Here is a 27,265-nt window from a genome sequence, read left to right on the forward strand (position 1 = left end):
ATACGTAAACCCTGGACACAAGGATTCTGGTGTAAGGCCTGAACAACCGACCTGCACCCTATTTATATCCACTCTTCAACTCTGTAGGTGTTACCACTCTGCCAAGTCTCGGTGCACCCACTTTCCCCGCCATTACACAGGAGAAAAGTGGGTCTTAGAAAGGTTCAGTGACAGAAGTCACACGGGTCTGAATGGCAGAGCTAGAATCAAAGTCCAGGTCTATTTGACAACAATTTGGTTGAAGCTCTCATTTCAGAGCTCACTCATCAGCCAGAACCGATCACCAATCAGGAGGATCTTCCTACCATAAAAGAGTATCACGGTGAAAAGTTATTTTGATGAAGGATTCCGTGGTGTGTATTCGGAGCTCTTGGGAGGACCTAGAAAGTGCCGTCGGTTCAAAGACATCTTCTCCCAGGGGTAGAAAACTGCTGTTTGAAGGGCTGAATTTAGACCACAGGTCTGGCTGGCCCATTGGTAAATTTCATTGTTATTCTTGTTACTCTTTTAACCGCTAATCTTTCATTTTTGAATATCTTTAGGCTTAGCAGTTCTTTCCAGCTGCTGCCGACATCACCCGTGTTTAGCGGTCTACACTCTCCTGGTTCATAATTCATAGATATCAGTCACCTGATCGATTCCACCCAGAAATTTAAATTTATGACTGCTGATTTCTCTTTCACTAACCAAAGCACCGTACTATTTATCCGATATGTTTAGCCTTACAACCTCACGTGTGGTATTTCCTTGAAAGCCAAACAAAACAAAAGAACGAAAGAATTCTTCAAAAGATACTACCAGTATTCATTTATTTATCCATTTCCTTCACCTGCTAATATAATCCTAGATCCTTCACACGGCTGAAGGGGAGCTGGGTTAGGGCACACGCTTCTGTCTTGACACCTGCTTACCTCGCTCTTTTTTTTATTTTTATTTTTTAACGTTCATTCATTTTAGACACAGAGAGAGACAGAGCATGAATGGGGGAAGGTCAGAGAGAGAGGGAGACACAGAATCTGAAACAGGCTCCAGGCTCTGAGCTCTCAGCACAGAGCCCGATGCGGGGCTCGAACTCACGGGCCGCGAGATCATGACCTGAGCCGAAGTCGGTCGCCCAACCGACTGAGCCACCCAGGCGCCCCTTACCTCGCTTTTAATGGCCGTCACCAATTTCAAGCAGTAGGAAAGCTGCATTACACACGGCATCATTCACATATTTTTGTCGCTGCCCCTCAAGATGAGACACTACTTTGTCTCAGCTCAGTTGGGTGGGATTTGTCCTATTTCAACCAGACTATACAGGGTATGGGGGGGGGGGGGGAGGTTACACGCAGTCCTAATATCTCAATGGCTTGAAGCAGCTGCGCTCCCTCTGTTGTGACATAGGTGCTCTACTCTTCGGAGACCCAGACTAACTGAGCATTTCCACTCCAGCCATGGTCAGTCACCACCCCGGAGGGGAAGGGGTCTGGCACTGAAATGCTTGATCCTGCGGTGACGCCCATCACTTTGCTCGCAGCTCATTGGCCAGAACTTTTCACGTGGCCCGCTCACCAGGGGGCCAAGAATTTCACTCCTACGGTGGCCCTGGGAGGTAGAGACCTCTGTCCGTCTTGTTTACTTCTTTTACCGTGTTATATTCCTTTTTCTTAAAGGATTTTTTTTTCCTGAAGTTCACGGACATTTCTTTTTGCCTGAACCTCAAAACAATTCCTAGATCTTTATGGCACCAGTGAATAAAGTTCGGAAATTAAAGCGGTCTAGCCCCGGTACACCAGTAGCCCCCACTTCCAATTCGATGAAGGCCATTATGGACCAGCTATGTCATAAGAAAATCTACTATGATGATATAATTTTCTTCCCTTCATTACTCAGAGACAGTGGTCTTATTTCATTACCCGTATTTGTAGACATTGAGTATGTGGTGATTCTTTGGGGATGGTGATTATTTTGCTGTAATACTTCTGAAAGGATCTGGTACCATGCTTTATGAGCAGAAATGAAAGCGATCTACCCATTTAACCTAGAAGAAAAACATCGTTTTAAAAATGAAAACATCTCGTTTCATTTCAATTTGTATAACTGGATTTATAGTATTTATGTTGCAACCTTCCTTTTTTTTTTCTTTCCCCCCAGGCCCAGTAGTCTTTTAGCATTTAGAACGTGGTTGTTCATCAGATTTCCATCGGATTCTCTTAATGCAGGTGTCTTATTATTTTCCTCTGGCTAGAACCCACTACTCCCAACTTGATCGCAATGTCTCTGGTGCAGTACGAAGTCCTCTTGCCAAGGAGCAAAAGACTTATCTTTATATTTCCTAGTGAAACTCCCAGTTTACTGCGTCTCTCTTCCTGTCCCTTAATCACATCGTTTTATCTGTAAAAAAAAAATTGTCATGAGCCCCCCAAACATAATTCATACATGGCCTGTTATTAGCGGCTCTGGGACAAAACACGCACGTGATTTACTAAGGCTGTTCGGTCATTTTAAAAACCTCTTACTTCGGCAAGAGACTATATCCCCATCCTGTTCGGTCAGAGCCCGCCTGCTTGTAGCCAGACTGGGGACAGATAACAGGCGCAGGAGAAGGTTTCAGACTCTTGATGTCAACACGATAAGCCTGTAAAATTGTATGGGCGCAAGTAACGCGGTGTTCCCCAAGCAACTGCCAGAAGCCGGTGGCTCAGAAATTCAGAAAGCCCCTCTCGTGGAGCCAGAGAAGGCGCCAGCCACTGGTCACTGGCTCCAGCAGGCCACTCCCTTCGGAGCTTGTCAAGGAGCAGGCAGCTCACGGGGGTCTGTGAAGTCATTCCAGAGAGCTCACCATGGGAACCGAGGGAGAGCTCTGTGCTTTAAGGACACACACAGCTGTGATGTCACAGGCACAAAGATAATAAAATGTGGCTAGCGTGGTGTTAGCTACACCTTGGCCCTTTTGTCTTCTTTCCCAGCTCGTATAATTTTGTATCCTTGTGCGAATCGCCTCATTAGGGAAAGAGACTCAAAATTGGGGTCAGAGTATTTAAACCTGACCTGTGCAGAGGCCAGACAAGGCTGGGGCCCACCGAGGTTTCACTTCAGAGCCCCAGACCACCCCCGAGGTGACACCAATTCAAGCCTCATTTTATAAAGGCCTTATTAATTATTGTCCTTATAAGAAGGAGAAGAAGCCTTATAAAGAAATGTGTCATTCTCAGAGTAGGAGTGGGCAGACAAAAAAAGGAAGAGAGAGGGAGAGGGAGAGAGAGAGAGAAAGGAACAGAAGATCAAAAGGGAGCTTTTTTTTCCCTTTTGCTTTTCATACTTCCAAACCTCAAAGGAGGTGGGGGAACAATCAGGCTCAGGGGTCTCGTGTGCTTTCTGGCAATTAGACTCAGCTGATGGGCTGAAAGGGATTGAATGGCAGGGTTCAAGGCCCTTCTCCCGAGCTGCAGACAACAGGCTTTTCCAAAGCAGCCGAGCAGCAGACACCATCGAAATCATTTCAAATGGAGACTTACAGAGAGGATTCATTAATTCACTGGCCTAAACAATTACGGGAACATATAATGTCTCTATAAACACTTTGATAAAGACTGTCATCTTAGACCTTCATTTTCCCTATTTTATTAGAGAGTTTTAATGCTATGTTGGAAAGGCATCTTTTATTTCTCCAATTACTAAATTATAAACCCTTTTGCTGAAAATCATCCACCCCTAAATAGCTAAATATTTCATTTTTAGCATTAGGCTGCCGAATCCGAAAGAAAAAAAGTATGCAAATATATATATATTCGTGTATATGTATGTGTGTGTGTTTGTATATGTGTGTGTTTGTCTATGTGTGTATAGATACGTATATATTTGTGTGTGTGTGTATGTGTGTGTATATATATATATGTGTGTATATATATATATATGTATATATAAATTTTCTACCCTCAAATCTATAAAGCTCAGGTTGTCATCTGGCTCAAGCCAGAGAAAACTTGCTCTCCGGTTTGGTCATTCTTGTACAACCTTCTAATAATACTCAGTTTCTTCTCATCTATTTAATTTTTAGTTGATAGAGAAAATAAAGTTTATTGTCAATTTAGTCGAAGTTAGCTAACCAGAGGGGAGGTAGATGTAATAATCTAGTATGGTGTGTGTGTGTGGGTGTGTGTGTGTGTGTGTGTGTGTGTGTAGCGGGGGCTGGTCAGTGATTTTTCTATTTGGAACATTATCTAGATATAAAAAAAAATAAATAAAGCAAAAAAAAAAAAATAAGCGTAGGAGCTATTTGGGCTTCGGGCCGGCTGGACATTTGGAAGCTGAAAGAAAACGCAAGTGTCGAGGCTCAGGCACACGCAGCAAGAATGAATGAGGTTGAATCTCGAGTAATCTACTCCCCCAGAGGAAGGGGGTTGCAATGATCATGGTGCGTTTGGTCACAGCCCAAATGAGACGTAATTTGCAAAAGAGCACCATTAACCAGCCTTTCAGAAGATGGGGCTGGTTTTTTAAAACAGTCTCTGAACCAAGATCAGCTTCGTAACGCCAGTTATTTTCTCCACAGGGTTTTTCACCTATAGTACCTGGTAGGCTTTGATTTTTAGGTGGAGCTGACCTCTTGCACATTGTCCCTGAGCAGATATATCTGCTCCTCTTTGCTTGCCAGCACAGAGAAAATGTTTATACGTGGGTGATCACGTTGGGCTGCTCAGCAGGGCAAGGGTTAACTACTTACATACTGTCGACCCCTTTCAAGCAGGGACTGAGAACTGCTGCTTCTAGGCAACCACATCAAGCACTTGAGGGCTTTGGTAATCGCTGACGACAAAGTAATAATAAAAAGAAATATGGCCGCTCTTGGAGCATCTTTCATCTACGTACGGTGGGGCACCTGTTGCACAAAAGGCCAGAACTTTGCCTGACGTATTTGGAAACTGAGGTAACTGGCCCCCTTGCCTTTCCCAGAGGCAACCAAGCTGACTGGAAAACAGAGCCAAAGCACTTGACTTGTCTGCCTCACTTGGGAGAGTGGGCCCATCTTGATTCGCAGGAAGATGGCACCCGCTTTGGCCTCCTCAAGTGCTGGAGTGCCCTTGGGGGCCAAGAGGGAAAGACGCGTGGGAGTGGTTATTCAGACAGGCAAAGGCTTAGGCTTCACAGAGAACATCTTCCCTGACACATGATACCCTCAAGGTCTGGACATAAGCACCTCCTGAGAAACAGGGTGGTATTAAAAAACTCCCTGGATAAGATACGTTTACCATATCAGCTTTGAATGGTCTCCTTGACTTTCCTGGTGTAAGACAGGAGGTCGCAAGGATTGCCATGGAAGTATAAGACTGGGAGTTTTTGGTCTATTCCCCTGAGATCATCCTTCTAGAAACACAGTATTGTCAAGTAACAAATAGAGACTAGCGTTCGTGCTTTTGATGGATGAGCTTTTATTTTATGCAAATGGTTCCCAGGTTACTTTTCTTCTCAGGGTGGGTGAAAAAGTTTTAAAAGAGGGCATCGTGTGATCTGGGCATGATGGTTGCTTCATTTTCTGCTGCAGAACACGAGAGCAACAGAGCCAGCTTTGTTTCACCTCACTGCGAATGGCCGAGGGGAGACGGGCCACCCTTGTTGGCCCCCGTGCCTGGCAGAGGGAGGATGACTGACATTTTCCGAGGGCTATGTGCTGTTTAGCTTTCTAACGGAATCACCTCCTCTTCCTTACAGAAGAGAAGGTGAGATTACGGGAGGTGTTGGCCTTGACCCAGGTTTGCAATGCTGGGAATAATGCTGGTCCGAGCCTTCACCAGGTCCTGTCTCCCTCCAAAGTGGAAGTCTTTGCCACTTCATTCACTTGTTTATTAATTTCTTCAGTTACTCATCCTTTCATTAACTCACAACGTGTCTGACAAGCAAATGTCTGCAGGCCAGTGAACGGTTAATCAAAATATGGTGTGTGGGGCACCTGGGTGGCTCAGCCGGTTAAGCATCTGACTTCGGCTCAGGTCATGATCTTGCAGTTCATGAGTTCGAGTCCCACATCAGGCTCTGTGCTGACAGCTCGGAGCCTGGAGCCTGCTTCGAATTCTGTGTCTCCCTTTCTCTCTGCCCCTGTCCCGCTCATGCCCTGTCTCTCTGTCTCTCTCTCTGTCAAAAATAAACATTAAAAAAATTTTTAAAAAAAGTTTTTTATTCGGGGGGGGGGAGCAGAGAGAGGGAGAGAGAGAGAGAGAGAGAGAGAGAGAGAGAGAGAATCCCAAGCAGGTTCCATAACAGTTGCAGGGCTCGATCCCATGACTCTGAGATCATCACCTCAGCCAAATTCAAGAGTTGGACACTCAACCGACTGAGCCACATAGGCACCTTTATATTTTACAATTAAAAAAAAATGCTTTGAAAACTTATCATATTCTATATACTGCACTAATTCCAGAGAATATGGGGGCTGAATATCAAGACGACTTTTACAATTAAAAAAAATCTTTCTTAAAATGAAGGCAATTTTTTTTCTCTGGCCCATAGTTATCCCAGACTTGTCCTTCAAACAGGCTGTGTCTGAGTTGAACAAGATGACATTCACTGTCTAGGTTAAGGAGGATGAACACTCACACACACACACACACACACACACACACACACACACACACACACACATTTTCCTGCTTATCCAAAGACGGTGTTAGTTAGACTCAGTTTTAATCATATTTCAATATAAGGGCAGAACTTGCAAAGACTGTAACACTGAATAAAGTAGAGAGGTTTCATTGTCTTCAAGTGTATTCTAATTGTTACTCTGAATGTCCATTGTCCTTTTCTTTTGTCGTTGTCACACTTTATTACAACTGAAGAAGGTGTTCTCATGTAAAATTTAAAAGACGTAAGTCACAACGTTGTTGTTGTTGTTGTTGTTGAAGCATAGAAGTATCTTCTGTCAGCAAAGCAAGCGGATTGCATATTATGTGTCAAAACAGTACTTAATTTCCTTGACACTTACCTCTGTTAATTTCCCCTCAATTCTGCTTTGATCTATATATGTTCTTCCTTTTGTTCTGTGTCAATTAAATGTTGAGCTTGCCGGAGGGCAGTCTCTCCCTTTCCCCTCTTCCTGGTGCGCCCTTTCTCTGAGCACAGGGCTGGGAGAAGTGGAGTTGCTGTCTCGCTGTGTGACACACAAGTGTGCCTCCAGCATCTGAAATATTAATGCCCAGTGTCAGGTAGCACATGACCGGGAGGTGCACCTGCCTGGAGATTTGAATTAGAGTTCTCACCCCTCTCCCCTAGGACGCTTCTCATCCCTCCTCCCCTAGGAGGCTTCTCACCCCTCCTCCCCTAGGAGGCTTTGTGGTTGTTGATACTTGGCTCAAATGTACACATTTCGAAATCTGCCGGGTAGATTCAAGAGTTTAATTTCTGAAAGCGCCAAGCTGTTTAAATTTAAACCCCACCATCTTTGCGGCAGAGACGTGCGTTCTTTATTCATTTCCAGTTATATTGATCACCTGTTTGTTTTACAAAATCTTTCCTTTTTTGTCCGAATGTAGACGGATGCAGAATGCCAGTTTTGAAGGAGGCAAAACGGACATGTGTTGGGCTGGTTGAAGAGGGGTGAGTGTGGGCGGGGGGAGGGTCCTAGAGCCCATCCACATCAGTCTGGTTGACTTCCCCCCAAGATATGCTGTCTCAGCCACTGACGAGGGCACCCCCACTGAACCTCGTTTGAAGTGACAAAGGATTGACTCTCTTCCCAGCCAATCCACTCTTTCCTGGGCACCTCGCAATCGTCTTCTCTTGGAGATGTAGAACCTGACATTACATGTGCTTAAATTCCCCTTTTGCCTCCATGGCTCGTGGGAGGGCTCATTTTATTCTGCCTTAGCCTCCAGAAGTTTTCTTCACATTTTTCTTCCAGAGAACAACCGCTTGTCTGTTTTGGCCCCGCCAAAATCATCGGACTCAAGCTTATCTCCATCATGATAAATAATCCACATTCCTCTCTCAGTTGGTCACTTAACCATTGAAACTCTGAAGCAAACTCCTGTTCCCAGTGAAAGACTATCTAGACCTCTCAGCATGTTACCATTCATTCAACAAATATTCACTGAGTTTCTCATTGGGGGTCATCAGAGGTGAATCTCTCACACCCCTCCCTTCAAGAGGCTTGCAGACAGGGCCTCCTGGGGGACTCGTCAGTCAAGCAGCATCCGACTCTTGGTTTAGGCCCAGGTCATGACCTCCTCCTGGTTCGTGAGTTCTAGCCCTGAGTTGGGCTCTGGACTGACAGTGCGGAGCCTGTTTGGGATTCTCTCTCTCTCTCTCTCTCTCTCTGCTCCTCCTCGGTGCTTTATCTCTCCCTCAAAAATAAATAAACTTAAAAAAAAAAAAAGAGGGAAAGACTTGCAGACAAGTAAGTGGTGAGATGAATATGTTTGTGTATAGAAAGAGGACTATGAAAAAATAATGCTATGAACCAAAGTGCCTGCTGGGTGCCAGGCATTTGCCGTTATTTATTCTGATCATCACCGTAAACCAGCAACATTTTTAACCTTCCTTTTTATTGTATGATGAAGCTGAGTTTTCAGAAAGGTTAACTGAATCAGATCTGATCTCAAAGCCCGTGCTTTTTTCTATCCAGCACATCACCTACGGGCCGCTCCACGAAAGACCATCAAGGCCCTCGATGCACTAGGTGACACCTTAGCCACAGTGCTATAGGGTCCTGCTCCTGCATATATGGCTCTTAGGCTCAAAGTAAACAGCACTCATCAGCTCCAAACAGTACTCATCCGGCAACTTCTAGAAGGGCCAGACTGGCTTCAGTCAAAATGAAATGAAACCCACGGCACACTTTCTCTTTTCACCCCAAACCAGGGCAGGGTTCACGTGAGTGGGAAGAGCCCACATCTGGCTTTCTAATTAACTGATGTCATTCACTAGACAGGTCATTTAAGCATCTCTAGGAGTCAGGACCAGAGCGTGGGAAATGAACGCGAAAACCCCTGCCAGAGGCGTGCACTCTAAAGATTGATTTATGATCCAAAATTATAAAAGTCATACGTGAGCCTACTCAGTCTCCGGTGGACCCCAAAAGCTCTTCGGAGCAGACTTAAGAACCCCTGTCGCATGAGAAGTGCGCCAGACCTTTCGTGGTAGAGACAGATTTTACGGATGCTAGTCAGCGGCGGTAGGTGTTGGCAGGGAGGGAGTTAACTGAACGTGCCCCAGAGCCATCCAGAATTTTCAGCTAAGAGGGTGTTCACTCTGCTGTGAACCCCAATTAAAAATAAAACCCCTAGCTGGGCGAGCCCGCCCCATCCTTAGGATCAACAAGGTTTGATTCACTGCGATTGCACTGTACTAACTGTGTTGTAGAGTAATACAGTATATATGCCTCCTCTAGGGAGGCACAAAAGAGGCGGCTTAATTATCATCTAGCCAGAAGGATGGGGCATAGTTAACACCTTTCTGGGTGGGCTGAAATTAATGACCCCTTCCCCCCACTATTGCCTATCTCCAAGCCCCTTTATAAATGGCTATATAACACAGTAGTTGGTATTCAGATCACAAGAGAGGGCATTTAGTGAAAGCATTTGTCTACAGGGCTTGATCTCTTTTTAATTTTATTCAGATTTACAACTGTGTTATTAAGTAAGATAACTGGATCCTGTCTGAAGTCGATCAGGGCCTTCCTCACTCACATCTGAACATCTGAAGTTGACATTAATTTTCGCGATTGGACGTAATGCTTTTTCCCTAAGTGTTTTCGCAGGCTGCTTTCCCGCGGCCGCCCTGAACCCTCCGTTCTGCCGGGCTGTGTGTGCAGCCTGCCTCCCACTTCAGGCGAGGAGAGTGGGCTTTGGGGACAAAAAGATCGGACTTCTGAAGTGTGTTGGAGAAGCTTTAAAATTTCACAGATGGTCAAATGGCTGGGGAATTTGCTTTCTCTTTGGGCAAAGAGAGAACTGTCACATCGAATAGTGATATGTGAATTTAATGTAGCGTTTTCTTCGTGAAGTATACAGATACGTATGGTATATGCATATGCAGGTACACGCACCCACATAATAATGGCATCGTCTCCTGAAATCATGCGTCTGTGGTTCACAAAGTGGCGAGAGCAAGATTGCTGATGTCACGGATGTCATGTGATGTCATTAGGTCATGTGGTAATCCACACTACAGGCTTGAAATAAGGACATTATTAGCCCCACTTTACATTTGAGAAAAGTGACCTTCCAAGCCTAAGTGATTAATTCAAAGCTAATGAGGATGAGAGTAAAAACTCACACCCATTTTTTTTTTTTTTTTTTTTACTCTAAATTCAGTGGCATTCAATTATTTACTCTGCCTTTTCTGGAAGTAAAGTCACGGTTACGAGGAGCCCACCTTCTCATTCTCTCAATTTTCTTTCTCTCAAGTGGCATTCATGGTGCAGCAGTCAGGAACACTGGGTTCGATTTCTGCAAAATCTGTGTGCTGCTCAGGTGAGGTATTTAACCTCTTTCAACTTGGTCCCTGCATGTAAAAATGGGGAGAAAAAAGTACTATTTAAAGAAAATTTCCCCAGGACATAATAATGCGAGAAAAGTGCTTAGACTATGTTCTTTTGTCAATAACCTATAAGTAACCTACTCCACTCCTTGGGAGGTTTACATGTATTCTTTATACGACAGAACATTTCATGCTTTGCATACCCACATAGGATCTGCTAGGAATCCTTAGATCTTGGCTCAAAAAAGAAATGTTCATGGGGCACATTTTGAAGATCAAGACTTGAAGTGGGAGATTTCCTAAGTGTGGTTCTGGTGTTCCGCATTAGTGTATTTATTCACCTAGTGAGACAGAACAGAATCTGTCTATCGTCTCACTCCCGAAGCCCATTTGGGTCACCTTGATGCGACTCTGAGGCCCGTGGAGCCTCAGACCTTTTAAGACCGAAAAAGTGGTAGCCGAAATATTGTAAGTAGATCTAAAGCAAATGATTACAAAGACAATTAGGCCAAGTAGATGTGACCTAGAAGGTCAGAAAAGAGGCAATCAGGTCAGGTTTTGTTGAATGCTTTACTCCCATTTTAGCTGGCTTTAACAGATCTCATAGCAGATGGCAGTCCTTGTCTTAGGAAAGCCCAAAGGTTATCACATAAGCTTCTAACAATCAGTATTAATATCTCATTCTCAAAAGTTAATTTCCTCTTATAATGACGGTTGTACAGAATAATACAGAGTCCAGAAAATACTTACTCATGCTGGAAAAAAAAAAAAAAAAGAAAAAGATCCCCCTTCATTTTTCAAAAAACTTACTCCAGGGTCCCTTTATTTATTCAGAAGATATTTAATAAGTACACACTAGGTGCTAAACATTGGAATCAGTGGTTGGGATTCAGTTGTGAGTGTATGAGTTTTAATGGAGTCTACACTCTAGTGGGGCATCTAGACAGACCATCATCGAATAAGCGCGGTGATTAACACCTAAGAGATTTAGAAGTGAAATAAAAATGAGTACCAAAAGAGATAGGAAAATGGTTCTATCTAAACAGATAAGAAAGAAACATGACGTTATTGGGAACAGGGGATTCTACGAAAGGCTTTCCTGAAGCACATGTAGCTTAAGCCTCTTAAGATCTAAAGGAAGGGGGAGAAAGAACTAGATGGGATGAGAGGAAGGGTTAGAGAAAGAAGGATGAGCATGTGTAAAATCCTGATGGTGGGAAGAAGAGTAGCTTACGAGAAGTCCGGAAGGAGCCAATGGGGCAGGCGGAGAGAGAATGACCAGGATGGAGACGTAGGACCCAGTTAGCAAGCTAACCAGTGACCAGACCATGCGGTGCTACCATGAAGATTTTGTTCTTCCCTTAAGACTGGTGGGAAACCTTTCCACAGCGCCAAGCAGAGATAGAATAGAATCAGATTTGTTCTTTGAAAAGATTATTTGGACTGCTGTGGGAATACTGGACTCTGGGAGCCAAGTACTGCCAGAAAGAGAGAGTGCCAGCTTGGAGATGGTAGTAGAGATCATGAAAAAAGTAGATAGACTCAAGAAATATTTTGCAGGTGAAGTTGAAAGGATTGGGCAATGGCTTGGCTAGTTCTGGAGGTGAGGGGTGGAGAAGTCAAGGACAATTCTACAATTGAACACATGCCAGGGTCATTCATTAAATTAGGCAACACTGAGAAAGGCTGAATTTTGAGTACATCAAGTTTGAGTGGCATTGGGCCATTCAAACAGACACTAAAGAGAGGAGATGGGATGTCTGGATTTAAAGATATTGGACAATATCTGGATGCACATAGAATACTGTGAGTCGTTGGCATTTGATGCTCTAATAATGGAAGCCCTGGACTTAGCTGAGATCTTTCAGGGGCTCTATTTCTTATAGAGCGACATGAAAAACAGCCAAGATGAGTGACTTCAAACATTAAAGACTAGGTGGATGTGCATTAATCTGCAAAAAACACCGTGCAGGTGCCTCAAGAGAAGTAGGAGAATCGGAAGAATGTTGTGCCATGAAAACCAAAGGAAGGGGAAGGAGTGATTAAGAGTATAAAATGCTCTGAGAAGTCAACATGAGCACGAAGAATCATCCACTGCATTTACCAGTGCTGTGGCCACTGTGGCCACGAAAGATCCCTTTTGGCCAAGTGAAGGCATATTCACACGGTAGAGGGAGGGACAAATGGAAGGTTAGCAAACGGAAACTGAGTATGTACAATATTCTTAGGGAATTTGGCCATAAGGACAAAGAGGGTCGCCTCCATTCTCAGGACTGTAGAGACCATCTACACGTTCCTGGTACCCAAATCCGCTATTTCTGGACTTGACGTCCGTCAGGGCTTCAGGTCCTATCCACCTGACCTTTGAACCTCTTCTGAAAATCACATATATCTCAACCCCATGAAATGACAAACGGAGCTGGCCCCGCCTGCCCTTGGCCCAGACCTCCTCTTCCTTCAGCGAATGGCACCTTCCTTCACCCAGCTCACTAAGGCGGAAGCTGGTGTTGTCTTCCCTTCCCCCCTACCCTCAGGCTCCACATTTCAGTAATTACCAACTCTGACCTATACCTCAAGTCTACCCACTTCTCTAACTGACACCCCACGCTTGCACGCCCAACTGGGAACCCTTGCTTTGTACCCCCAATGTCCCAAAGTTCTCACAACCTTCTCCGCCCCACTATGCTTGAGTTCCTCTGGCAGGGGAAACCTCGGCATTTTCCTTGACTTCTCTTTCTCTCCCACATTCAACCAGTGAGAAAACCTTCTGGCTCTTTGGTAGACGTTTGTCCATAACGTAACTGTTTCTCATTGCCACCTCTGTTCCCCTGATCAGGCCACCAAGATATATTGCTTGGACTATTACAGTAGTTCTGCTTGTTAGGCTTCCGGACATGCTCATTTATAATTCCCCATGTGGAAGCCAAAGCAATCTGTAGAGACTTTTCCTGGCTTCCACATCTAAACTAGCTACTGCACTTTCTTTGTTGCTCGCATTGCTTGTTTTATTTCCTTCACAGCACAAGCAGTGGTCATTTTGGGGAATGCATATAAACGTTTTCCCTTGTTTGTTTGTTTTTTTAATGTCCTTTATGTTTTTTTCCCCATCAGATTGCAAGCTCCGTGAGAAACAGAGATGTTCACCGTTGTAGTGTGACTTACACATTGTCTGGTATATAGTAGAAGCTCATGTAAAAAGGTTTCAATAAATAAGTGTGGGAGTTACTATTAGCCCAGAAATAAGCTAGGGCCAGACCTGCTGCTAGAACCCTTCAATAGTTCTGACTATAAAGAAGGGTCATACTCATGGCAGCAGATAAGAGTGAGGATATACACACGGAGAGCGTTATCGGTGAAAAGTCTCTGTTTACCTGGACTTAGTTGAAGAAATGTCAGATTTTGGTATTTGATGCTATGAATCCTTTTTTAAATTTTTTTTATTACATTCATTTATTTTTGAGAGTCAGAGCATGAGCAGGGGAGGGGCAGAGAGAGACACACACACAAAATCCGAAGCAGGCTCCAGGCTCCCAGCTGTCAGCACAGAGCCCGACGCGGGGGCTCGAACCCACGAACCATGAGATCGTGACCTGAGCGGAAGTCGGACGCTTAACCGACTGAGCCACCCAGGCGCCCTGATGCTATGAATTCTAATTGTCAGTTTTATTATGGAAGAGGTATGAATGGATGGCATCATATAAATATGAACAACCTTGCTGATCCTCTACTGGTATTTGAAGTCGGCTGTAAATTTCTATTGTTTCAAAGGCAAGTCATTGCTTATTAATGACTTCAATTTCTATCCATGCATTCCCTGAATGAAACATTATTGCCTGACCTAACACAGCAAATCCATCCTTTTCAAAACTGTAAACATTAGATTTGGATAGAAACAAAGCCGCGATGCTCTACAGGAAGCAAACTTGGTCACATCAGGAAAATTTTCATCCAAATGAGATAAAGAAGTTGATTAGGAGAGACTCACAGAGGAGCAGGTTGTCATCTGAGCTGGTCTACGGTTAAAAAAAAAATAATACTAATAACAAATAAATAATAAAAATTGAAATAAATCTTGTTTCCTTTCTGCTGTCAGAAGCTCTGTATAAAAACAACAACAAAAAAGCTGGGATTTCCAACTCATAGAACGGGAGATCAGATTTGTAGTTGCAAGAGGTAGGGCGTGGACAAAGGTCAAAGAGAGCAAAACTCTGGTCCTAAGGCAAATAAGCGCTAGGGATGTAAAGTGTAACAGTGTTGATTATAATGAACACTGTCGTGTGGCATAGAGGGAAATTGTTAAAAGGAGCAGATCCTGGGAGCGCGTGGGTGGCTCAGTCAGTTGGGAACCCGACTGTGGCTCGGGTCGTCATCTTGTGGTTCGTGCGTTCGTGGGTTTGTGGGTTTGTGAGTTCCAGCCCCACATTGGGCTCTCTGCTGTCAGTGCGGAACCTGCTTTGGGTCCTATGTCCCCCCTCTCTCTGCCCCACCCCGCTTGCTTGCTCTCTGTCTCTCGCTCTCCCTCTCAAAAATAAACATTAAAAAAAGAGAAAGAGTAGACTGTAAGACCTCTTATACAAGAAACAACAACAACAAAAAATCTATGTCTATTTGAGATACGGAGGTTAAGTGAAATTACTTTGGTTACGATGGCATGACATACTATGTAACTCCAATCATTATCCCACACACGGCAGACTCGTACAATGCTGTACATAAATTGTATCTCATTAAAACGGGGAAAAAAAGAGTTGGTTCTGAGGACAGCGGTGAAGGAAGGCATAAAGTGAGCGCAAGGAATGGGCCAGCAGAGATTTTCCACAGGTGAAGAGGAACCCGGGAAACAGGGCAGAGAAGGGAGCGAGGAGAGGTATTCAAGAACCTCAAGAAAGTGAGCCTGAAGCTGAGCTGATGAGAGAACCTGGTGCGTCTCTGTTGCATTTCTCCAAGCACCTAACACCCTTCTGAGCAAATCCCTGGTACATTACAACCCTGCCGTTGCAATAAATAATTCATTCACGGTTGTGTGTAGGGAGGAAGGAAACGGCACCATTTTGACTTTCAACGGGGACTTCCACTTTTTCTTCAGGGAAAATAAGTACTTCTCACCTCTGCTAACATCTTCCGATTGCAAGGAAGGCGGTACGCAAATTTCTATACCTGGCTGGCAAACAGCATTATTTGCCTGCCTTTGAATTCAGAAGCTGTCACTTCTGGGTTTCTTTTGTGAGACACAGTTCCCATAACAACATGAGGAGCCAGACCTCTCTGGGACCTCCTGCGGAGCTCTGGAATCCTCTTTGCCTCAGAGGAAGGGAAGAGAATGCCAGCAATCCTGCCCAGGCTTCCTTGTTGACATGCACTTATATTCGGAAGTGGGGCAATCAGCACCACCAAGGGCAAATCCACTCTGCTCCTAGGTTACTGTAAATTACGCAGCATTTCAAATGGCAAAGCTGCATTTTTAAATGTATCAGCTAATGACTGAAAGAAGGAGCTATTATAAAATATTCTCAGAGTCTGAAAAATAGATGTATGTCTCAGGGAAAGCCAGTCATGTTGATAAGGCCTCTCTACATTTCAAAACATTGTATAAATATGTGTGCATGAAAACATTTGCATATATACTTAAATATATACGTAGAGCCCTTAGAAAAGATTAGTCACTTAAATTTTCTAAAGAATAGTGGTTTAGGGGAAAAAATGATATCAACAGAATTTAGGGCAATTAGTACCTTAGATGCATAACTCTGCTAGTAGAGACCCCAAAGCAAACATGTTTAAATCTTTTTTTTGGGGGGGGGAGGGGGCGCTTGGGTGGCTCCGGCGGTTAGGCGTCCGACTTCGGCTCAAGTCATGATCTCGCGGTATGTGAGTTCGAGCCCGCGTCGGGCTCTGTGCTGACTGCTCAGAGCCTGGAGCCTGTTTCAGATTCTGTGTCTCCCTCTCTCTCTGACCCTCCCCCGTTCATGCTCTGTCTCTCTCTGTCTCAAAAATAAATAAACGTTAAAAAAAAAAATTAAATCTTTTTTTTTTATTTTTTTTTTTAACATTTATTTATTTTTGAGACAGAGACAGAGCATGAACAGGGGAGGGTCAGAGAGAGGAGACACAGAATCTGAAACAGGCTCCAGGCTCTGAGCTGTCAGCATAGAGCCCGACGCGGGGCTCGAACTCACGGACCGGGAGATCATGACCTGAGCTGAAGTCGGACCCTTAACCGACTGAGCCACCCAGGCGCCCCTCAAAGCAAACATGTTTAGAATAAAGCTCCAAATTCAGAGGAGTAGCCAGTGAATTACAAAGTAGCACAGAAATACCTAGAAATGTCCTATTTTTAATAAATCCACTTCATAGTTGCTTTTTACTTTTTTAGTAATCTTTGTTATGGTCATTTCTATATTGCGATTAATGACTATATTATCTCTAATTCATTATTAACATTTAGCGAGACCAAAAATGATTGGCTGGGGCATGGTAATATCTCCGTAATGTAAGGTTGCAACAATAGATCACTTTCTCTTCACATTATTTTATATCTCTAGACCTGCTGTAATAGTCCAAATGATTCCATTATACAGGTATTTTTTCATAATAATATTAAATTACCTTTACCTCTTCCATAAATTGTACATAGTGATTTGTGCTGTGCCCGTCTTCTTTTCTTCTGCTAGTTGAAATGAGGATTTGCCACGTGATTTTTTAACCCCAGCTCTCCCAAGGACACCCCTTCTGCATTTGAAAAAAAATAAAAATAAACAAGATAATGGACAAAAAAAAAGTATGCTATTGTTAACTGACCAACACTCACAAGATGAGACTAAAGGAGTTCTTCTAAATCAGATGGTCTCAATTTGATTTTTTCCCTTCACTACATTTAAGTTGGTTTGATTTGTTATGTTGCACAATACCGTGAAATTTTTCGTAAAATTTTAAGAATTCCGATTTTATAAAGCTACATTCTCTTCCTTCATGTGAGTGGTGACTGAATTAAATTTAACTTTATCCTATCCATACTAAAGGGCAAAAGTATACTTAATAAAATTATTATTTATAGTTGAATTCTTCTTACGCTAATACGACAATGGTGTTTTGTCGAGTAGAATATTTTGCATTTGGGATTTGTGTGATGTTTTCTCATGGTCAGGCTCAGGTTATGCATTTTAATTCAGAATATTACAGAAGAGATGTGCTCTCAACATGCCACGTCTGTATACAGATAATATCTGTCACTCAGTCAAGACGTTCTCTGGTTTCCACCTTATACAGTGATGGTTTTTCCCTTGCTGTTATTTAGGGGAGACTTTTCAAAAACGTTCCATTATCTTTCTTCATCAAAATCCGTCCCCCCACTTTAGATTTTTTCCATTTTTGTTTTGTTTTGTTTTTGTTTTCGTTTTTGTTTTTGTTCTGCTTCACCTTAAGGAGTTGCCATTGTTCGGCTTCGGCATGTCCCTGAAGGAGTGTCTCTTTCCAGATTTGGAAGGGCCATTTGTTCTGTGAACTCAGTTATCAAATGGATTCTTGAAAAGTTGTTAATTTTCTCCATACTGGGTTTTCCTGTCACAAGGGTAAGAGCTTCTGTTTTTTAGCTCTCTCCTTCTCCAAGCTGAAATTAGAATTCTCTGTTTCTGGCATTTGAATGTTTAATCCATCTGGGGCCGATTCTTGTATATACAACTAATTTTAGATTACTTATTTATATTTATATTCTGGTACTTTCATATTTATCTTCATATGTCATAAGGAAAGATAAAGAGTTTGAAATTGCCCTATCCCTTGGTAGTTGAGTGATTTCACTTTTAGTATGGTGCACCAAAGGGGGTAATCGGCACTCTGAAAACAAAGAACTTATGGGGACAACTCATTACAATTTGGAACAGTCTAGAAAGAAGCTATCTAGAAGTTACCTTAGACAGGTTTATAACATTTCAAGTATCATTCTCTTTAAACCCCAAGGTTATTTCACTAAGAGACTCATTAATGATTCTTTTGCTTTAGACTATTGGAGTCATGCGTTTGGGTCAAATTTCTATCTCAGCCTTTCTCTTATATTTGTCTCTTCTTAGGTCCCATTAGTGTCTTCCCTTGTCTGGTAGCTTTCTTGTGTCTGCAGGAAAGTTTCAGGCTACTGCCTGTAGTGAAAAGGACTTAAGATTTGGAGTCACAGCGATCTGGGTTTGAGACCTGGCTGTCAGACTTTGGCCTAGTTATTTAATCCTTAAGACACTCAACTTTTATATCCGTGCCACATATACCACTAGGCTATTTTAATTGTTACTAGCTTAGGGCGTTTCTCTCTTTTTTAAAAACATCCTTCTCCGGGCGCCTGGGTGGCTCAGTCGGTTGAGCGTCCGACCTCGACTCAGGTCACGATCTCGCGGTCCGTGAGTTCGAGCCCCGCGTCGGGCTCTGGGCTGATGGCTCAGAGCCTGGAGCCTGCTTCGGATTCTGTGTCTCCCTCTCCCTCTGCCCCTCCCCCGTTCATGCTCTGTCTCTCTCTGTCTCAAAAATAAAAAAACCTTAAAAAAAAAATTTAAAAAACCCATCCTTCTCAAACTGGATTCTTCTCTGAGGTCACCTGTACCTCAGTATGGGTCTGTGAATTCCAGTTCCTCACGTGACCGCAGAACCTCACCGAACCCAAATTCCCTCTCCTTAGCTGGTGGCCATGTCTTCAATACCGTGTATGAGCTGATGATTTTCAAATTCTTCCTCCAGTCTTGAACTTCTTTGGTGCCAGCTGGAAGCCAAATGTCTAGGTAGCATCTTACGTCCCGCTCCGACAGCTGCTTCAAACTTAACGTTTCCAGGACGGACCCTTTGATGTCTACTGGGTAATATGCTTCGCTCTCAACGATCCTCTTTTCAATAAATAGCATCAACCTTTATCTAGCTGTTTTGAAGCAAATAATTTGGAGTTATTCTTTTTTTTTTTTTTTTTTCAACGTTTTTTATTTATTTTTGGGACAGAGAGAGAGACAGAGCATGAACGGGGGAGGGGCAGAGAGAGAGGGAGACACAGAATCGGAAACAGGCTCCAGGCTCCGAGCCATCAGCCCAGAGCCTGACGCGGGGCTCGAACTCACGGACCGCAAGATCGTGACCTGGCTGAAGTCGGACGCCCAACCGACTGCGCCACCCAGGCGCCCCTAATTTGGAGTTATTCTTGACTCCCCTCTTTCTTTATAGCCTGTGTCCAGTTTGTCAGCAAATATACCTCCTGGATCCTTTGAAACATATCCACTATTGCACCCTAGTTACAGCAGCTGCAGCCCTCGCCTGGAAAACGAAAATTCTCTCCTAACTGATACGTTCTGGGAGTCAGGACCTGCACAGTCGGGATTCTATAATAGGCTCTTCTAGCCCCACTGGAACTCTTCCTACCACGCACAACCCATGTCTTCTAAACGCCATATATCTGTCTGGTCTCATGAACCTTGCTCATCAGGAAGTTCCCACCTTCTGCACTTTCATTTGCCATATACTTAAAAGAGACATTTATTTGCTATATACTTGACTATCTAACTGTGTCCATTCTGCAAAACACAGACTGAATGCTGTCTATTCCGTAAAAGTGTTCCTAGTACTCAAAGCAAAAAGCAGTATGCCTTCGTGGAAATCCCATGATACATTTTTTTTTTTACATATATTTGTTACCATTTCTCTCAAACTGCCTAGTAATATTTTTAAATTAGAAAAGTAAGACAGATTTGTATTGAAAATTGAAACAATACAGAGGGATGGATTCTTTTCTTTCTTTCTTTCTTTCTTTCTTTCTTTCTTTCTTTCTTTTTTGGGGAGAGAGTGTGATTGGAAGAGAGGGGCATAGGGACAGAGAGAATCTCAAGCAGGCTCCATACTCAACGTGAAGCCCAATGTGGGGCTCGATCCTGTGACCCCGAGGGATGGATTTTGAAACAGATATTCCTTTCTCTCCCTTCATCTCACCCCTGATTCCAGGAAGTAACCATTGTTAACAATTTCTCATACTGAACATATTTTTCTAGGGTTGTCATATGTCTTTTCTTTTTTTATTTTTATTAAACAAATTTTTTTAGAGTTTATTGTTGAGAGAGAGAGAGAGAGAGAGAGAGAGAGAATGTGAGCCGGTGAGGGGCAGATAGAAGGAGACACAGAATCTAAAGCAGGCTCTAGGCTCTGAGCTGTCAGCACAGAGCCCGATGTGGGGCCCAAACCCACGAACCATGAGATCACGACCTGAGTTAAGTTGGGCGCTTAACTGACTGAGCCACCCGGATGGCCCTCATATGCCTTTTCACTTTGCTGTTTATAACATTTACTTTACTGAATGTTTAAAAATGCATCAACTTGGCCAGTCATTTCCTTCTATCCTTATTAGAATGCAATGTCCATAAAGTTATCACGATATCTTGTGCATTGATGATGCGTAGATATTCTATAAAATGGGGGGTAAAAAGTCAGTGATCGAATTTGAAAAAAGCTTCTCACTGAGCGGTGTTTTAACTGCAGTACAACCATATTCTATAGCGTCTGGTCAGAATTTAAGCATGGATTTCAGTAAGTGTATTTATATGACCAGAACGGTGATGCCCTACATCACGCCAATATGCTATTCAGCTGATTTATAACAACCATAGCCAACTGCCTTTTTAAGAAACAATTTAATTTAAAAAATCACAGGTATAGAGTTTCTGTCCTTGACCTTCTTACAGATATTACTGAAAAATCAAGCTAAAAATTCTCCAAAATCTCATAAATTACCTCACTCCTGTGGCTTACATCATCCTGCCTCTTCCTTGACAGCTGAATTAATTTTCAGAAGTCCCATGGAGTCATCCTCAGCCATTCATTATCCCAGGCTTGTAGCAGAGCCCTACATAGGCATTTGCCAACTTGTCCTTTTAATGGTCTCCTAATGATAAATTGGCCTTGAGTGAGTCTGTGCTCTGTCCCTGTCCCTTCCCTGACTCCCTTTTCCCTTCCTGGCCATTGTTCCCTCCTCTAGGGACCTTATTGGAAGCCACAGCATCTCAGCAGAAATAAAGACCCACTGAGTGATCGCCTGCCTCTGCCATCTAAAACCAGGCATGCCTTCTGCACGCAATTCCAACTCTATCAAGCTAGTGGGCACCTCACTTTGCTTCTCTCGTCTCCGTTCTCTTACGTTTGCCGTTGTTGGTAGGATACTGAATGAATCCAGCTAGCTTTTCTCCCAGGTCATAAACCCCATATGGAACGTCTAGCCCTACTCTTTCCTTTCTTAACCGTGGCCTTCGCTTGAGCATACCCCCTACTTGACCACACCCACTCTGACTCAAGATCTCTCTACCCTCAACCCTTTGCCTCACCTTCACGGTAGACCTGACGTTTCAGATGCTTTACACATCACCACCTGCCACACCTAGGATCCGGTCAGGAAAACAACAGCTCGGCTAGATATGCCAATGGACAGAATTTAATATCCGTCGCATAGGTATTGGGAGGCTGGTGTAAAGGAAACGTGAAGCAGCACAGAGATACTAACCGAAGGAGGATACTGTCACCCAGAGGGCAGGGAAGAAAGGGAAAAGGATGACGTTGGCATAGGAGATGCCACAGAACTAGGAGGTACCCTTCTGAGAAGACAGGGCTCCTCACTTGGAGGTTGGCGCCCCTAAGGTGTGGCGGGTTCTGGCTGTGCAGAAAATAGCTGGGCCTTGAATCAGGCGGTGCCATCATGGTGAAAGGTCACTGCTGGGAGAACCCTGACAAGAACGGGAAGAGGGGAGGGTTCTTCTCTACTTCTCCTGCCCCCTTGTCTCCCCCTAGGGTCCCATGATCAAAACCTAACAGAACAGAATACTGGAAGGTGAATTTGAAGCAAAGAGAAAACAACTTCATAATGAGCACTCCTAATTCCCTAGGTTGGCTTCATCTCAAGCCACCCACCATTATGTTGAAGTTTATTTATTTGTTTTTCGAGGGAGAGAGAGGGAGAAAGTGTGAGCAGGGTAGGACACAGAGAGAGGGAGAGAGAGAATCCCGAGCAGACTCCGTGCTGTCCGCGCAGAGCCCAACTCGGGGCTCGATCCCGCGAACCGCAAGATCATGACCTGAGCCGAGATCAAGAGTCAGGTGCTCAACCGACTGAGCCACCCAGGTGCCCCACCCTTATTCTAAATGTCCCCACATCCATTTCTCTGCCCCAAGTGCACTTTCTCTTTATTTCCGCCTGCTGAATTCTTCCGTGGTGTGATTTTTTTCTGTAACTGTTCTTTTCCAATTCTGAGATGAGAGAGGAAAAGAAGTCATTGCTCTCCCAGGGTGCTGTAGCTCTCCATGCACAAGACCGCTAGAGCCCTGGGCAATGTCTGCCTATAGTTATGACGTGTGTCTGTCTACGCGGGAGCCAGAGCCCCTTAAGGATGAGGATTGGTATATCCAACTACTCATACGGTCTCGTTAAAAAAATAATGGTTCAATTTATGTTACGAGGGTGACTTGAGTGAAAGTACAAAGTGGTGCACAACACTTATTTTTTCCAATTCCACTGGCCAGCATCCTGCCTTATGACCCGACCTAACTGCAAGGAGGCTGGAAAATGTAGTCTTCTCGTGCCCCCATGTCCCGTAGGAGGATGAGGACAGGGACGGGGATTAATGAGGGTCCAGATAGCCTGTGTCACACTGTCCGTCTTCAAGTATATTACACCTAGCAAAGAAAGTCATGTAGGGCAATAACCCACTAGGGGACACTCACATGTGCGTGGACTGAATGGCAATACATCATTGTTTATCCAACGCCAGTCATGGAAAAGATTTAAAAGGTGACCGCATCAGAGCAGCATCTGTACACTCCCTTGACACATTTTCACAGACATTGTTGAATTAAGACACTGGACGGTAACTAGACTATGCATCTGCAGAAGGAGACGAAACCATCTAGCTTTACAAACACTGAGTCATGGTACTTTAAATGAATGGAACATCCTGCCATTTACATTTTTCCCTGTGTAGGTAGATGGGGGACAGCAACTACAATTAAGAACCATTTGGGGAGGCGCCTGGGTGGCTCGGTCGGTTAGGCATCGGACTTCGGTTCAGTTCATGATCTCACGGTTCGTGAGTTCGAGCCCTGCATCGGGCTCTGTGCTGACAGCTCTGAGCCTGGAACCCGCTTCCGATTCTGTGTCTCCCTGTCTCCCTCTGCCCCTCCCCCGCTTACGGTCTGTGTCTCTCTACCTCTCAAAAGTAAACAAACATTAAAAAAATTTTTTTTTAAAAGAAGCATTTGGGGCACCTGCATGGCTCAGTCGGTTAAACATCTGGCTCTTCATTTTGGCTGAAGTCATGATCTCACAGTTGTGTGATCAAACCCCGTATCAGGCTCTGAGTGTGGAGGCTGCTTGGATTTTCTCTCCCTCCCTTTCTCTGCCCCTCCCCTCTTCAAAATAAATACACAAACGTTAAAAAAAAAAAAAGCACCGGGGTATCTGGGTGGCTCAGTCAGTTAAAGGTCTGATTCTTGGTTTCAGCGCAGGTCATGATCTCATGGTTCATGGGTTCCAGCCCTGCATCGGGCTCTGCACTGACAGCTGCAGAGCCTGTCTGGATTCTCTGTCTCCCTCTCTCTCTCTCTGCCCCTCCCCTGCTGTCTCTCCATCTCTCTCTTTCTCAAAAGAAAGAAAGAAAGAAACACAGAAAAAAGAACATTATAATCAACTTGGATTTTATCACTGTGGGGGCATTTTATCCAATAGTCCAGTTCACGGATATTAGTGATTTTCTGCATGCATTCTCCCCTCTCTAAGCTGCCATTATTCATATATATCAGGTGGCATTTCATGCATTCTCACATTCACAAGCGGACAAACAAAAGAACTCAATAATTCTGGCAGGTTCAAGAGAAACAGTCATCTTTTACGTGGGATGTAGCTTTTGCTACAAAGAAAGAGACATGAAAGAGACAATGGCGGGTTTGGATGTGTAAACCAAGGACACCAGAGGGTAGAAGGAAAGTCTTGAACACTGGCGTTTGGAAAGTAAAACTCTGGAAACAATTGCAGGCATCACGGGGCCGCAGCAATACCGGAAGTCTGGACCCTTGCTCTTTCCTCCCAACCCTCCTTCTTCCACACTCTCCCCTATCTCAGCGGGGGTTCTGTCCTTCTGGTTAACTCAGGTCCAGATTCTTGCAGTTGTGTCTGAGACAGTCTTCCTCTCTCACATCCCACCTCCTGTAACTCGGTAAATCCTGGTGTTAGTACCTCGAGAACACAGCCCTCTATCTCACCGCCGTGCCATCCATTGTCACCTAGCTTATGATAGTTGTCCCTCATTGATCTCTTGGAGTAGGCACTCCACAGCCATTTCTCAACACAACAGCCAGAGTTATTCTTCCAAAACATTCCTTCCCTCCAAGACTACCGCCCAAGTGAAAGCCCAGAATCTACCCTGTGGCCTCCCATGCATGCCCAGTCTACTCCCTTTTGACCTCCTGGACCTTATCCCTCACGTCCTTCCATCCTGCCCACATATTGATATTCCTTCACTCGTGCTCTGTTTCTGCTCAAGTCTCTTGCCGGTCCTTCCTCTGCTGGGTTAACACTGAAATCCCTTCTTCATCATCCTGCATCTTCCCTGCTTTAGTTTTCTCGAGAGCACTGGCCTCCTTCCTACATATAGCACTCTTCTTTTTTATTTTATCATTTCTGTCTTTCCCCGCTGGAAGAAAATTTCCAGGCAAACAGGGACTTTTATCTATCTGTTGTCTGCTGTATCCTCAGTGCTTAGAACAGTGCCTGACACATTGTAGGGAACCAAGAAATACTGGTTTAATGTAGTCCATAAGATGCCAGAGAGGCTAAACAAAACAAAATAACTACCTCCTTCACAGGACTCTTCCGAGCTTCCAATGAAATTCGTTTACTTTGCAAATTAAAAGGCACTAGCTACATATATTATCATTAATGTTAATTACAATACCCAAAAGTTATTGAGTTTACTTAAGCCGGATGCTGGGCAAAGCACTATGCAATTTCTCATTTAATTCCTATAATGGCTCAGTGGGATCATTGCTGCCCTTATTCCCCCTTTTGGAAGGGAGAGGGTTGAATATTAACAGCTGCCATATACACCTGCAAATCTAACTCTGTAATTTGCTGTGAAGCTGGCCCAGAGGTGAAAACAAGAGCCCACCTCCTCACTTCTGTCTTTTCTCAGCTTGTCCCAATGTGGCTATTCTTTGGTATATTTCCTTTCAAGATGCTTGAAATGGGTGTGTGTTTTTGTGCAGGAAATCTGCGAAGGTTTAGGCGGGCCTAATGAAACTGATTTGTGTTGGAGTCATCAGCCAAAAATAGGACAGAAACAATAAAATTCACTTTAGTTATTGCTATGAGATAGTTTGTTTAGAAATAGGGTCTTTGTGGTGGGGGGGGGGCTTGGGTGGCTCAGTCGATTAAGCATCTGATTCTTGGTTTTTGGCTCAGGTCATGATTTCCCGGTTTTGTGAGTTCAAGCCCAGAGTGCAGAGCCTGCTTGGGATTCTCTCTCTCTGACCCTTTCCCGGTTGTGCTGTCTCTGTCTCTCCCAAATAAATAAATAAATAAATAAATAAATAAATAAAAAACAAGAAATATGATTGTTTAGAACAGGCAGAGTTTTTTCTTTTTAAATTTTTTTTTCTAAATTTTATTTATTTTTGAGAGAGAGAGCGTGAGTGGGGGAGAGGCAGAGAGGGGGACATAGAATCCGAAGCAGCTCCAGGCTCTGAGCTGTTAGCAGAGAGCGCGATGCGGGGCTCAAACCTTGAGATCATGACCTAAGCCAAAGTCAGGCAGTCAATAGACTGAGCCAGCCAGGTGCCCCGCAACAGGCAGAGTTTCTTAAACAGAATATGGAATGTAACCATAAAGGAAAAACCTGATAAATCGGATTATATTGACATCAAGAAGATCTATTCATCAAGGGCCACCAGAAAGTGAATAAAATGAACCCTGAACAGTGTAAGATGTTTACAATATATGTATTCCACAAAAACTCATACCTAGAATATATGTGGAACTCTGAGCACATCAAGAGGAGAATCAACCCAATGTGAAAGATTGGCACATTAGCTGAACACATATTTAACAAAAGAGGACAACCAAATACCTAATACGTACGTTAAAAAGTTACATAGATGTTGAGCTCTTGGGTAAATGGAAACTAATCCCGCGTGAGATAGTCTTCTGCCACAAGTGTAAGTAGAAAATAATTATAAAAAGGACATATCAAATACTGGTGACGATGTGGAGCGACCAAGGCCATTAAAACTGCTACTTGGGGGGCGCCTGGGTGGCTCAGTCGGTTAAGTGGCCGACTTCGGCCCAGGTCATGATCTCATGGTCCGTGAGTTCGAGCCCCGCGTCAGGCTCTGTGCTGACAGCTCAGAGCCTGGAGCCTGTTTCAGATTCTGTGTCTCCCTCTCTCTGACCCTCCCCTGTTCATGCTTTGTCTGTCTCTGTCTCAAAAATAAATAAACGTTAAAAAAAAAAAATTAAAAAAAAACAAAACTGCTACTTGGGTAAACCTCCCGGCCATAGCTGCCAAAGCTGGGTGCATGGCGACCCTCTGGGACAGAGTAATGGCGCTTCTAAGAACATACCCTCTAGAAATGCTTCCTCATGGTTGCCCAAAGACAACCCTATTTGCAATGACCAGAAATTGGATACTATCCAGACGCCCAAAACATTAGAACCGATGACAAAGGGTGGCGCACGAATACTGTCATCTGAACGCCGTAAACAAAGGGAACCAACAACCCCGCAGTTACGTGCCACGATATATGTGAATCTTGCAGAGACAGC

At 43.9% G+C, this 27,265-nt stretch overlaps 1 long non-coding RNA gene across 1 annotated transcript; it reads right to left on the bottom strand.

The window, feature by feature from the left end:
- Positions 1 to 2,067: 2,067 nt before the first annotated feature.
- On the bottom strand, positions 2,068 to 2,751 carry LOC122221131. The gene is made up of 2 exons (XR_006203092.1): positions 2,502 to 2,751; positions 2,068 to 2,376 (listed from the first exon to the last, which is right to left on the bottom strand). It is a non-coding gene; the product is annotated as an uncharacterized LOC122221131 (long non-coding RNA).
- Positions 2,752 to 27,265: the final 24,514 nt, after the last annotated feature.

This window comes from Panthera leo, chromosome B3 (genome assembly GCF_018350215.1).
Source record: "Panthera leo isolate Ple1 chromosome B3, P.leo_Ple1_pat1.1, whole genome shotgun sequence".
In the NCBI taxonomy this organism is placed as follows: Eukaryota; Metazoa; Chordata; class Mammalia; order Carnivora; family Felidae; genus Panthera; species Panthera leo.